A 12,123-nucleotide genomic window follows, 5' to 3' on the forward strand; every position below is an offset into this window, starting at 1 on the left:
TAAAGGAGATGTATACACCATGGGGCAGGTCATCATCCTGCCAAAACTTTTACACCTACACCTATTTTACAGCTGAAGTCTAGAGCTGTATCATCAATCCTCGATGGTTCTCGTGGTTTAATGCAAAAAAGAAATTCTTTTGACTGAATTTTCTTACTATGCCACACATTTAGGGCCTTCTTTTGCCTGCCTATCTTTCACTTCCCAAAGGTTTTTAAGGAAAAGGAGTACGTGACCTATAATAAAGCATTTGAGTTGTAAAACATTTTTGATTTTTTCACTCTTAAGAGTCCCAAGATCGACACATTTAAGTAGGTGAAGTGGTTTTGAATCACTTGTTACATTGCTTTTGTAATTCGCCTATGCTAATGTTTAAAATCTATTCAATAAAACACTTTTGGGGAGGCTGACCTGAGGTCTGTTGAATGGAATACAAATAATCAACCATCTGCATAACTTTTAATTGCAAGTTATGTGTTTCACTTTGAACATCCCTTTACAGAACGCCAACAAAAAAACACTATAACATTAGCAAATAAGAGCAAATGGGTGCCGTTTCTGACAATACTGGTCTCATTTCTTCTTTTTCTTACTGGTCTTATTTCTTCCTCTTCTGCCTCCAGTGACACCCTTTTCTGGGGACTATCTGAATGAGCTACTAACTTGTGCTATTGTGTATTTTATTTTATTCATTTTTTTAACGATGTGAAACACTTTGAATGGCATGTTGATGTATGAAAAACGCTCTACAAATGAAGTTTGATTGATTGACCAGTTATGGGGGTCTAACTCCAACTGTAGAGAAGGAAAGACATTCTATACTTATATGTCATGTTTTTGTATATCATAATTGCTTGTTCCTGCAACACTATTGTCGCTCATATTGCCGGAGACAAAGTTCTTGTGTGTTTTACATACTTGGCCAATAAATGTGATTCTGATCCTGAGGCTGTGGCAGGTTGGGAGGCATTGGCTTTTGGAGTTGTGGGGTTCTGACAGCAGCATTAGAGTTTTTTGTATCAGAAAAGGAGGAAGCTTTCGTTCGCTTTCTTACCGTAATGGTTGAGGGGCTCTTCACAGCTTCTCTTAGTTTAATCTCCTGTAGTTCCTCATTAAAAAAATAAATAAAAATTCTCTTGATTATTCTCTCAACTATTCGTATGATTAGTCAATTAGTCTTATTAAGCTTTCGATTATTAATTCACAAAAACAGTTATTTAACACTTATTTACTTTTTTTTGTTTATTAAGGGGAAACAAAATTTAAATTGAATGAACAGTCACATCTCATCATGACATGTGAACATGAATGAGGTATTTTTGTGTCTATGCATTAAAGTGAAACGATGTAAAAGCGCATGTGCAGCAGCCCAAATTAAGAATTAACGAGAATAAATAACTACAAAATAATTAACTCTTAAATAAACACAAAGTCCAATGAGGTCAAATATTGAAACCATCCAAGTGAATACGAGCAGAACTTTATAACAAGATTTAACACAATTTGTCGTGTCATTATCCACACCGCTTATCCTGTACAGGGTCGCGGGAGGGTGCTGGAGCCTATCCCTGCTGACTACGGGTGAAAGGCACACTACACCCTGAACTGGTCGCCAGCCAATCACAGGGCAGACATAGACACCATCACTGAGTGGGAACTGAACCCACGCTGCCCGCACACAACTCGGGCGAGTGTACCACTACACCGTCAGTGACTTAACACAATTTCACACCTCTATATTGTTCTCTAGAATTCCTCCACTTTAAAGCATCTAGAGTCTAGATGCTTTAAAGTGGAGGAATGCAAGCATGTTGACATGGTCAGGTGTCTGGCTTGCTTTTTTTGTAACAATTTTCCAAGAGCCGGGAAGAGATGCTGAGATGGTGTTGAACAGGGGTGCTCAATCCGGTTCCTCGAGGGCCGGTGTCCTGCAGGTTTTCCATCTCTCGTTGCTGCAACACAGCTGATTCAAATGATCCGATAATCAGCAAGGTCTGTAGAAGCTAGATAACGATCGCTCAGGTGTGTTGCACCAGGGAGAGGTGGAAAACGGGCAGGACACCGGCCCTCGAGCAACAGGATTGAAGACCCCTGGTGTTGAAGTTGCGGGGCCGGCCTGATACGATCGGGCCAGCTGAGCCACATTGGACAACTTCTCTTCATTGTCCTTCCACCACCGCAGTCAGCTGAGGGTCTTATACTGCTTAAGTGACTATTTTTCAAAGTACATCCTTCGTCAACATTTCACCATCATTTTCTTGGCCATTCATTGTCATCGCTGCAGTCATCTGAGTCAGAGTCCATTAGTGTGTCTGTTACACCCTGAATGTGGTCTGAAAACAGAGAAATAATCACAACAGTGATTGTGCACAGTTTACTCAGCAGACTTAACTGTGTGAGGAAACTCTCCCGTAATCGCCTGCAAGGTGCATGAAGACGCAAATAATTGATCGAGGTGCATGAAGACGCAAATAATTGATTTAATTTTGCTTGATCACTAACTGAGGTGAAATCCCAATTAGACACTGTCACTGGTGTGATAGTCAAGGGAACATTACAATAACTAAGTCGTCGTTTCAGCTTTCATGTTCGTTCATCCATATTGATAAAGAATTTATAATTATTTCTCAATATAATACCAAATCTCCAATCCAATCGGATTTCCTTCAAATTTGTCTGAATAATCTTTTATATTATTCCATGTCCAACAGAGACTTCTTACCCTTGTTTGGTATCGTTCAATAAATAATACAATAAAGTCAAAATACCTGGAGTCAAGGGCAGTTAGCAAGGAGGCACACATCTGGACCATTCTCCTTAGTGAATGTGGTCTCGCTGGTCCACCTTGAAGCTCTCTCCTCTTCTGCGGCTGCCTGAAATGAGGTGATAGGAGCACACTCAAAGGATCTGTTCTGCGTTGATTTCTGTCGACCATTCACCAGGTGAGGTAGTGTGGAGACTGTGACATAACACTTAGGAAGGTTGGTTTAAGAGCGACCTCAAGTTCCTCTAATCAGGCCTAACAGCCAGTCTTCAAGTCCAGATATTGATTTCCCCCATTTTGTGGCATCTGGGTCTGACAGGACTGCAGTCACTGACCACCGCTGCCGCAGAAGGCGGGTAGAGACATCCTGAAATAGTTTGTTTTCATCAACACCCATGCATTTTTTGTTTGCTCTATAGTTTGCTGCTGGACAGCTCACGCTTCTTGAAGTGCTCTACAAGTGATCTTGTTTATTTGGGGATCCTTCTTGAGGGCATGTCCTATCACCAACTGAAGTGTGAGGCCAGAACACCTGTGTGACACAACTCCATGCCTCTCATTGAGGATTCTTAGAGCTGCCACAATATTTGCAGCATTGTCATGACAACAGCCTTGATATCCCTGCTGAAGGAGATGCCCGTCTTTTCCACTATCAGCAATGCTTTTGGCCTGATCCTGATCCCTAAAATCGCATGGTGGTAAGGATGTATGAAGTAATAGTCCATTTCTCATTAAGAAAATAGCAAGTTATTCCCAAGTACGTCTCGGTGGCGGCACTTGTCCAACAATCAGTGGTGAGTGTGATTTTTGAGTTTGCAATTATTATTTTCAAGAGTAGCCTTTCATTTTGCTTCCATCAAATCTGTGAAGTGGTGTCTAGAAGGCAACAGGTTTAAATCATTTCTCTGAATCCAGCACCCTCTACAATTGCAATGGGCCTTTTTTGGAGGGAAAACCTGTGCTACATCAGTTTGCTTTGACCTGAAAAATCAACAGATAAAGCAGAGCGCATACTGAAATATTATCACAATGATTTTGAAAAGGCACACATTATACTTTATTGCCGTCACGGACTATGATAGCAGTCAAGTGTTTCCACTAGGTTTTTTTTTTTAAAGAAGCAGGAGCAGGACATCATCCTAAATATGATGCTTTGCATCGCCCAGGGCCTACACAGAGACGTTGAGACCATGAGCTTTCTGGAGTAACAACGGAGTGGAAATATAGTTTAGTTATAAGGAATATTATGCAAAACCAAAATATCAACAAGAGGAAAAAAAGTATGTTGTTTTCGTGTTAATCTAAACATAAATCTCTCAAACTCTGTATAAATTGTATATAAATAAATAAAATAAATAATGTATATAAATTATAGGGTTTGCATTGTTTGCAGACATGCACATACTCAACAATTATTTATTTATTTTTTTGTAACAAACAAGCTTTCTCCCCTACTTTATTTAACGAAGCCCATCTGAGTTTTTTGTTTTTTTGTTTGTTTTTTTTTTACAATTTTGTCAATGGTCGAAACGCTGTGATCTCCTAAAACAAATTGTGCATCCATGCTGGTATAATGAATTTGCTTAACCTGAAAAACATCTTCAAATAGTAAGAACTGGCTACATCATCGGGCGACAGTTGTGATTTCATCGGTACAACCGCTGACAAAATTCAACGAAAAACAAGCCGGCCGCTGACTAACACTACCTAGTACAGCATAACACGGTCACTTCAGTCATGGTCTCCAAAATTTATTTCTATCACACATTCTTCCAGAAATTCACAAAGACGAAGTTAAGACTACATAAAGGTTGTCTCGCCCTATAAGCTTGTGTTTAGGATAACCCCTTTTTCAACAGTACATTTAGAAACACAATTAAAAAGCCTTACGGGGGAAAAAAAGATACCGTTAAAACCACTCACAAAGCACCCACCAGCTGTCCTTATTTGGTAATGTATATCCACAGATGAGACCATTCCATTTGCGAGAAATTGCAACAGTACTCGCCCTATGCCGCATTGACAAGTATTAAATGCCCTTTGCTCTGCCCTCTGACTAGCTGTATTTGTTGAAATCAGTGTCACTTTATTGATGGGTCTAAACTAAACACTCGTGAAGTCAACAGCCCCCCACCACCTCACATTTTCCAAAAAACTGAAATACGTCACAACGACTGAGAACTTTAATCCATGGGGTGTTCATACCACATACATGGATACAAGCGGAAGGTTGCCGCTAACTGAATATGCCAATGGTCAATAAGGAAATGAGAAGGTGTGGAGTAACAAAAACCACAATACTTACAACTCAAACAAAAAAAGTAGTAGAAAGGCCAAATAAAGAGAGAGACTGCAAAATTAGCAATGAAATGCAATGCACTTGTCTGCAAAGACCCCAGTCAGGATTTTGCACTTTGTGTGAGTCGTCATGGCTCAGGTGGTAGAGTGACTGTCTGCCAAACAGAAAGTTGAGGGTTAAATCCTCAGGCTCTGTTACCATACCTGGCTCCTTGAGCAAGATAGTGAAACCCCAGGTGCTCCTGATGCTGTGTCATCGGGTGAATGAGCAAAGTTAAAGTACTTTGAGTGCAAGAAAATCCCCATTTGCTCAACCACTGCAGAGCAACAGTTACACACATTTCTTATTGCTAGCATTGTTTTGTTGGATTTTCATTCAATGGGCTCAAAATGCTCAGAACATGTCTTTACTATTCTACAAAAGGTTAAAGCTTTAAAAAGCTCAAAATAAAAACAATTTAAAAAGTAACAAACTTATAATAATGATAATAATAATAATACAGATGGCTTGCATTTAAAGGTTAATTATATTTTTACTTACATTTATCATAAAAATTAACAGGACTATGTAGCTGTGTTTTACATCTAAGTAATTACCTTAAATAGTTGAATAACTTTAAGAATTTGGACTTCAGACACGAGTGACATCGAGTAGGTCTAATTGCATGTGTTGGCAGCACTCTGCACAGGGCAAAGGTGAGTGGAGAAAAGCCCAGTGGCCCTTTTAAGTCCTCACTCCACAGTGCAGTTCAGGAAGGGAGGCAGGCGCTTCCAAACAGGAAGAAAAGACTTTAGCCCCCGCAAGTTCAAATCCACATAATAGATTGTCGTGTGAAGGCTAATTTATTGGGAGGTTGCAGGATTGTGTGTGCGTGGTCGGGGTTTACATTTTTTTCAAGTTGAAACTAAAGTGATGAAAGTCAATTCAAAATCCTCTCTTTGGTGATGATGCCATGGATATTTTTTAGTACAGTATGATAATTAAAAGATTTCACAGGAATAGCAATTTACAAAATGTTGCTAGTCCGTCATTCGTCATCTGTCAGTGTACTGGGCACCCGTCGGTGATCGTCAGTCTGTCATTTTTTTCAAGCCGAACCAAACTGTAATTGCCAGTCGGTCAGTCCAACATTTTATTTATATTGAATATAATTATATATCATCATTTTATTTCAAGCATGTTTCTATCATTATCATTATCATTTCTGTCTATCGTCAGTCCCTCAAAAAACACGTCATAGTCCAACAGATGAAAAATGTGATTTCAAGGGGAAAAGCAAAAAAATAAATAAAAAAGAAAGTTTTTGCCCTTCTCCTGATTTCTGTGTTTTTTGCATATTTATCGCTCACAAAGCTTTAATTTCTTCAAACCAATTTCAATATCACACTGCAAATTTTTATTTTATAGAATTAAAACATTATTCAGATATTTGAGGTGTCACAAAAGCAAAAATAGTAGTGTCACAACTGAAATTATGCTTGAAATGCATGCTTTTACAAAAAGCTAATTTTCTCAGTTATTTTTTTTTCCTGGAATTGGAATTTTGATTAAACTAATGCTAATTGCTGATGAATGGAAAGAGTTTATTGATGATGTTAGCAACATTATCCAACTCATGCCCAATACAGTGATACAGGTTTTGAGAAAGAGAGCAAGGTCATGTAGGGCTTCACCGTAATCTGGTTTTATTGAAGGTAGATTGCAGCAATTATTGATTTATGTAGCGAGAATAATCAATACTTTCCGTGTATCAGTTCTTGGCCTTGGTTTCCTCATATTTGGGTTCGGACAATAATTTTCATCGTGACGCATCCCTTTTTAAAAGGTTTGAAATAATCACTAACCTCATTGTGTGTGGTTGCATTACTCCGTGGTATCCTTCCATTTTGATAGCGAGAGTTGAAAAGTCAAAATCATGGGCGAGACTTTTTTTTTCCCTTTTGCTGGTTCTCGCTAACGTACCAAAGCTGAGCATTTTGAAAAGAAGGTGAAACAATTTAAACCAATTAAGATGATGGACTAATTTCAGTCAGTGCGTTCATTTGTTGCTGTAAGCGGCTCTGCCTCCTGAATACAAAAACACATATTGAGTGACGTCATTGCATGGTTGGAAAGTCGACAAACCCTAGTGAACCTTTCTTGTATTTTTCATACGTGATTTTTACCTTCAGGTGAGGTTCGGCCGAAAGAATAAAAGAAAAATAAAGAGTAGTCTTCTGCTTCCCCTTCGGCTTACGTCCCATGAATCTTAGAAATTGCCAGGCTTAATTATTCGCAAGGCTAGACTGTTTGCAATTGTCAGATACAATTAGGCAGCTCAGCCTGATAGAGCTGCTTCAGCATCAGAAGTCATCAGAGGAGACAAAAGAATTTAAATCCTCTCTATCCCACACACAGACTCTCAGTGGTAATTGTGAAAGTAGTTTAAGGCCTCAATTCGCCCTGACACATTATGCTTCACAGTGCACCAGCAACACTTCGTATAGTGCGAATGGGGCCCTGCTGATCTCAACTTTGTAATCGGTAGGGAGAAAACTTTGAAGATCTCCTCAATTTCATTGATATCTGAAATTGAAGTGAGGTGTATAAAAAGCACATTGGTGGGATGACCCGAGGGATGTTCCTCGAAGCTCTTTATGTTCATGGGCCTGTCCCGGTTGACGCACCTCTGCAACATCACAAGAACAGTGGGGTGAGTGTTTCTGGATTGGATTGTTGTGGTCCCCCCTTCAAAAAAGGGACCAGGAGGTGTGTATCCAACCGCAGGGTGAACACACTCCTCTGTCTCCCTGATAAGGTTTAATCAGGAGTGCCGGAGTGGAGGTTGTGTCCAATCTAAGATTCAGGAGGAGCATTGTCTTATTTGTACTGGCCGTCGAATAATGGACCAGCTCTTTACCCTCAGCAAGATCATGGAGGTTGCACGGGAGATCGCACAACCAGTGGCTTTCTGGAATTGGAGGTGTTTGTCTATTTTCCTCGAGGAGCTATGGAATATGGGGTAACAGACACTTTATATGGAGCATTCGGTCCATGTATGATCCACATTGCTGACAGTAAATAAGATTTTTTTTAATATGCTTATATTCTGTCACCCATCATTTGACATTTTACTCAATACTTCGATGTACGAATATTTTACAGGCGACGAGGGGGTCCGGTTGGGAGACCTCAGTGCGACGTCTCTGCTTTTTGCTTTTGATGTCATGCAGTTGGATTCATCAAGCCATTATCTTCAACTATCGCTGGAGTGGTTCGAAGCTAAGTGTGTTGCAAATGAGGCTTTGGGAGGAAGTTTCCAACTGAGTAGAGATGTTTCCCACTGTATCTGTGCATTACCAACTGATTGACTGACTCTGTGTGATCAGACCCTGAAGACCTAAGTAGAAGAAGGTGTCCTTAAGTACAAGTGTGGGAGTTGGCTCTTTTCCTGTGAGCTCCAACGCGCACCATTGAAGGTAAGCGTGTGAACAAAATGGGTTTCTATATTGAAATTACAACTATTAAGCTTTCACTGTTTTCTATTAATACATATACATTGCACGTAGATATATGGTGGTTAGGGTGCGGGTTTGATTCCTAATGTGGGTGGACGCAGCAACAGAAACACAATATGGTTCGACATATGCGCATCCCGGCAATCCACCACCGCATCTCCCACTCTCCATCGATTGTGCACCCCTGCGCTAAACCATGGATTTAAAATGCATATAATATAATTTCAAACTTTTGAGTATATATTTACTTTGTAAGCAGAGCTGACCTAGAAATAGGAGAACTAACATGATGGCAAGAAGTGTGAGGATGTTTTTCTAGCATACACCTTTTGTTTGGGGAGCCATAAAGGGTTATCTTAATGCTATCCAGTATATTGAGAAACTGCCTCACATTACCTGAACTGGTGGTGGAAGGTTTACTTTGTCTTAGCGCGGATGCAATTTAGTGATGAATGTTGTCTACAAGGGCGGCACAGTGGACAACTGGTTAGCACGATGGCCTCACAGTGAGAGACAGCATCAGGCGTGGGTTCGATCCCGGTTCCGGCCATCCTGTGTGGAGTTTGCATGTGCTCCCCGTGCTTGCATGGGTTTCCTCCGGGTGCTCCGGTTTCCTCCCACATTCCAAAAACATGCATGGCAGGCCGATTGAACACTCGAAATTGCCCCTAGGTATGAGTGTGAGTGCGGATGGTTGTTCGTCTCTGTGTGCCCTGCGATTGGCTGGCAACCAATTCAGGGTGTCCCCCACCTACTGCCCGAAGATAGCTGGGATAGGCTTCAGCACCCCCCGCGACCCTAGTGAGGAGTAGCGGTACAGAAGATGGATGGATGGATGTTGTCTACAATGCAAGACATTAATGAACGAAAAGGTGATGCCTAGGCCTGTTATGATTCTTATTTCCCAACCCAAGGGGACCTAAACTGCCCATCTCTGGTGCTGAACTGACAGCCGATAATAATCGCTCACCATGTCGAAACTGGGAACCTTTATAAACTATTTTTCCATTCTGTCATACAGCTTCACTTGTGGACCCTTGATTAGCGCCTCATTAGGCACACTCACGTAGCCTGCTTAGAGTCCAATTTGGCAGATATTTCCCTGGGCAACGGGATCCTGTTCATGTGTGTCAGGTCAATACTGTACACGCATACGCTCACAGTAAGAGTACCGGCCCTTGCTTTCACCAATATGTCTCCTTTTGACATTCCTCAGGGAAAATGTTTATGAGTTTTACGGTGATTACTTTCTTTGATTTGCAGTGGCCTTCGTCATACAGAGAACCCCCGCTAACCCCCAAGTCCAAGTTTTCTATTTGCACATGTGTGATGTGCAGTGTAAAATAAAATTGGTTTTGAGAATGATAACATCACAGACATGACTATGCATTCAAAATTCCATGCTCCTTGATAGAAAGGCAAATACCTGGACGTTACCACTCATAAAACTTGGTTTGTTTGGAAAGCAATATTCAGTCTAAGAGAGAAAGTACCATTTACTCTTGGATATTTGATGCTCAATATGTTTTGTCTTCTATGCTGAAGTTTCCACATGCTAATGTTCCTCATGACCTTTCAGAAATAATTGTGTGGTTACAAGTGGGAAGGTTTCTGTGAATAGAATAAAGAAAATATCCTTGGAAAGTATGTAAGTTGAACATGGAACTTCTTTTTACAGTTTTAAGCGATGGTCTCAAAGTCGCGGCCCTGGGGCCATTCCTGGCCTGCAGGATGATATTTTGTGTCTCCAAGTAGACATCACAGTTTAATGTTGGCGCGGCCTCCCTGGGCCTTACCATACAGTAACTCAATCCGTTAATCTTCAACGAGTCGTTTCTTTAGGTATTTATTGACTTGAGGCTTTGTTTCTTTTCGAAACTGCCTTGCCTCGTGATCTCTCGCTGGCTCTAAGCTTTTCTATGATGCATTTGTGCAGTGGTGGTAATCCGGAGCATCCGTGTTGTAAACAGAAGCATCTGAAGTAATGCAGATTCACCACTGACCTCTGTGAGCAACAGAATCCTCTTAACAACAGCCAGCATTTTACACAAAATATGTTTTATGATGCAAACCATCCTTTCATGGCGTATAAAAAGTTGTGGGTGATGTCTGATTTCAGTTCAGACAGAGGGAAAGTCATGTCTGGGAGCTAGCATTAGCACACACAGGCTACCGTGCTTGTTTGATGTAATGCGATGTCCTGGTGCACACAAACATATTGTAGTATCTACTATGGATTACAGAGGCATTAGTCAGTGAAGTCACATTTATTAACAACCAAAACACAGTTTTTGGATGCCCATGGTAGACATCTAACAGGAACAGCACAGCACACGCTCTACCTCACAGTCTCGCTCCAGTCCATTCTGACACTCGCGACCACGCACAGCTGTGTTTTATGAACTCGGACATAGCAGCACTCAAAGTAACAAAACATGACTTATTTGCCACTAGCGCTCAATGGATACACATAATAAAACGCATAACCTAGTTCATGACAATATGCTATATTCAGTGCTTAAAAAATAGGTTTGTCCTAATCTTTAAAGATTTTTTTCCCGTTTTGTTGAGCACAGAACACTCTGTCATGCCTTGAATGCACAGAGAAAGTTGCGATGTTCAAGAAATCAGGCGTCATGACTCAAGTAAAAAAACTATGCAAGCCTATCACCAAGGGAGGGCCATGGGGGGCTGTGCCCACCCAAAGAGATGCTGGTGAATTTTTTTCCAGCACTTTTGATACTACAGGAAGGATGCCAGTAGGACTGCTGTTACTCACTTGGTCCACGTTTGCCTGAATTGAATACTGGTGTAATTACAGCAATTTTCCATCTCTGTGGGAATAGGATTGTTTGTGTTGATGGATTTACAAGGTGATCAAAAGGATTTAAATGCTTTTTGATTCACTCTAGATTAATGTCATGATCATTTTTTTGATTTTGATTTTATTTTTTAGATTTAAAATGTTTTTTCTGATTTTGTCGGCTGAGACTTCTTTAAATTGGAAAAGGGTACTACTCTTGAGCTCAACTTCCCTCTGAGAAGATCGTGTACCCTTGAAGTTATTTGCTAAATCTTGAACCGATTCTACAAATAATCTGTTAAATTAATTAACACAAATTGTAATAATTTTCAATTTTAAAACAGCTTGTAGTTAATTTTATTTTATTTTTTTTTTAACTTGAGTTGATTAGTTTGTTTATGCGATGTCATAGTTTGGACGTGCTGTCATCTTTAATCGTTTTTGTAAAATAATTTATTTTAGCTTTGCGTAACTCACTATTGACTTTATTTCTGAGACCAGTACAGATTACATGATCAATCTTGGCCCAGGTTATTTATTTATTTTTTTGCTTTCCTTACTTTTAGGTCAAGAATTTTCATAAGATGCAAAATGTCCCCATTGAACCACGAGAGAATGCTTATCAGGTTTAGTAGACAAAGTTTTGCATGCTTTTTTTTAATTAAATCATTTAAATGTATGAACAAATTTGATTGCACTCAGCTTTAAATAAGACTCTGCAGCGACACTATTCCAAGTCAATTTAGTTTAAATTCTGGTC

The 12,123-nt window shown here is 40.1% G+C and overlaps 1 pseudogene; it reads right to left on the reverse strand.

The window, feature by feature from the left end:
* Positions 1-2,774: 2,774 nt before the first annotated feature.
* LOC148340749 (uncharacterized) lies at positions 2,775-8,271 on the reverse strand (annotated as a pseudogene).
* Between the last annotated feature and the right edge of the window lie 3,852 nt (positions 8,272-12,123).

This window comes from Idiotropiscis lumnitzeri, chromosome 3, assembly GCF_059441095.1.
Source record: "Idiotropiscis lumnitzeri isolate Australia: NSW breed Sydney's pygmy pipehorse chromosome 3, RoL_Ilum_1.0, whole genome shotgun sequence".
Lineage (NCBI taxonomy): Eukaryota > Metazoa > Chordata > Actinopteri > Syngnathiformes > Syngnathidae > Idiotropiscis > Idiotropiscis lumnitzeri.